We start from the raw sequence: 3147 nt of genomic DNA on the forward strand, positions 1-3147 counted from the left end.
AGCACTTTTTTCAAAGTGTTGTGACAATAAGCACTTTTTATACATTTTCCTGGTGGAAACACTTTACAAAATGTGTCTAATAAAAACACTTTAAAAAGTGTTGTGATAATAAACACGCTTTATACATGTTCATGGTGGAAACACTTTAGAAATGTGTGACCAGTAAAATCACTTTTAAAAGTGTTGTGATAATAAGCACTTTATATACATGTTTCTGGTGGAGACACTTTAGAAATGTGTGACCAGTAAAACACGTTTAAAAGTGTTGTGATAATAAGCACTTTATATACATGTTTCTGGTGGAAACATTTTTAAAAACGTGTTTCTAATGTGCTATGGGCAAAAACATCCCTGAAATGTTCCACCAAAAGTGTTTTCATATTATACACACTCGCAATTATGCAGATTATAAACACTTTAAGTGTTTTAAAAGTTGGGACAAGCTTATAAACACTTTAAATGTTTTATCACACAACAGTAAAAATATTTTATTTTAAAACAGTAGTGTTGTAAAATAACTCATTTGCGATTTTAGGGAAAACACTTAATGTGTTTAATTATAAATCATTTAAAAGTGATTTTAAAGTGGGAACAAAAATGGTCATATTTTAAAACACATAGATTTACAGTGTAGGACAACGCATCCAATTTTCATAAGTCGTGACAGTGTGGGTCTACGACTACGAGTGCACAGTTTTCAGTCAAGATGGAGTCAGATATGTTAAGATTTCACATGTTTCAGAATGTTGTAGTCGGACATGTAGTCATTTAAATGAGTGGTAATGGCTGACTCTCACCAACTTGTAAAATTTTCATCCAATGATGAGAAGGCAGGATTCAGTTACGTGACGCATTATTCAAGATGGCGCAATTTTAAACGGACGAGAATGAAGGCAGACTAGTCGAAATGTTAGCAAACTATTACGTCTATAATTAAAAAAATATAATAGTATTATTTTGCTCATATGTCTGATAAACCATTGATGTAACTTCGTGATGCTGTAGTTAACGTCACATACTAGCTCGATGGTAATTCTAACAACAGCTTGAAAGCTTTGACTATTATAGCTGATCGAGTTTGTCGATCTGTCTGATTCTAGGATATTACAGTAATATGAGACATTTAAACAAACAAACGTACTCGGTGCAGAGAACTGCTGAACTGAATGACGATGTACTTCCGGGTCATATCTGCCGGTCAAAGGTTGACTGTGTCGATTTTCAGGTAGCAGACCCATTTCTTTTTACGTAGCTGATCAATTTTCAATCAGTGAACTGATTGTATATGTGAGCCACTGTATAATTCAAAACAACAGTGTGTATTTATAGGTGGATGTTTTATTGGGTATTTATCTATGGATATTTTTTATTGTTTATAACTTTGCGCTCTCCATCAGTGAGACTAAATAAACATTTAAAACTTCAATGGTTTTCTTCCGCAAGCAAGTTATTGGCGTGTACATACTCAACGGGTGTGCTGGTTTTTTTATTTTCAATAACCTTGTTTTCTCTATCGATGATACTGATTTCAATGAGACTTATTTTTATATATAATATAAAACAGCGGAGTATTATTCCGAAACACGTCATGGCGCGCTCAAACGAAGATTGTTTGCTAATGCTGTTATTATAAGAGAAATATTTGAGTATTTCGGGGACTATCTCTCACAATTTATATCACCCTGTAACAAACTGACGGTGTTCGCGCCAATCAATGGTCGAAGATATCGACTCTCAAGAACGACATCGGTTCAACCCTAACAAAAATCTCGCTCGGACGAACACAAGTAACCAGTGCACCTCCATCCGTCTAGGAATGGTAACGGGGCGATATCAATGAAAACACACGCACCATTCAGGAATAAAACACCAAAGAACTGTATTCTTCATCGTAACGCTTCTAAACTACAACACAAGCTCACTAAAGAAAACTAAGCGAATAATAAAGATGACCTCATAATTCGATCACGTGACTTCAAAGTAAGTACGTAATAGGCTAAGAGAAATTATACACGTACTATTCCCATATATGGATTGCAATGTTCCCGCAAAAAGTAGGTTCGTGTGTAACTAAATAATTTCATGACATTATTGTCTATACCTTTGTACACTTATCAGTGAGACTGATATTAAAATATAGGAAGTCAGTGTGTATTATGTCAATGTTTTTTGCAGTTACTGTGTCTTTGCATAGTTGTTCTACGTATACCTCAAAAATCGCTTGTCGGATTTCAATGACACTTAGTACATGGTGCACTAGCCAATTAGCATAACAATTTATAATAAAATACAATGACATTCCAATTAAACTTGGTACATAAATACTCTGGTACAATGCACAGACCATATATGTCTGTTCTATATTCTAATATTTTTAAAAATAAGAGTTAGTCACTGAACCGTGTACACACTTAAGCACGAGGCGGACACGAGACATGAAAAAGGAGCTGTAGACCTGTAGAATATGTCCCAATCCATACAGATAATATAAAGATCACAGTAAATACAGTTTATATACAAACCCTAATGATGACATTGTGATCCCCACCACAAATTCCTTCTTTTTATTAGTAACGCAGTAATGTAATACAGATTTTGTAATTGTTAGTTTGCGGTGAAATTCAATTCAATTCAATTCAAATATGTCTCAATCTTTACAGATGATATAAAGGTCATAGTGATGACATTAAATATGTCCCAATCTATACAGATGATATGAAGGTCATAGCGATGACACTAAATATGTCCCAACCTATACCGATTATATAAAGGTCATAGTCATATTTTCCAACAAATTCGCCATCAACGTCACAATCTAGAGCCTGGAACTTTTGAAACGCCATGACGAAGTGGTCGTTAATTATGTTGATCTAGATATGTTATTCAAACATTGTAATATCTGCATTTAGGTTTACAAAATGTCATAAAAGTATAACATATTACTGAAATCAAAATTGGTATATGTCACAGCTTCAGACCCTTCATTCAATCTTCATTATTGCAAACCAAAATTTTCTTTTTGTATACCTATCTTGTTGTTTTAGTACTTGAAATAACAATGTTATTACCTATTTTTTTTCGAATTTGTGTGTTCTGTGTTTGTCGGTAAAATTCCACCAAATAACAATTATCTGTTCTATTCGCAGA

The sequence above is a fragment of the Saccoglossus kowalevskii genome, chromosome 9 (assembly GCF_978046115.1).
Source record: "Saccoglossus kowalevskii chromosome 9, keSacKowa6.1, whole genome shotgun sequence".
Lineage (NCBI taxonomy): Eukaryota > Metazoa > Hemichordata > Enteropneusta > Harrimaniidae > Saccoglossus > Saccoglossus kowalevskii.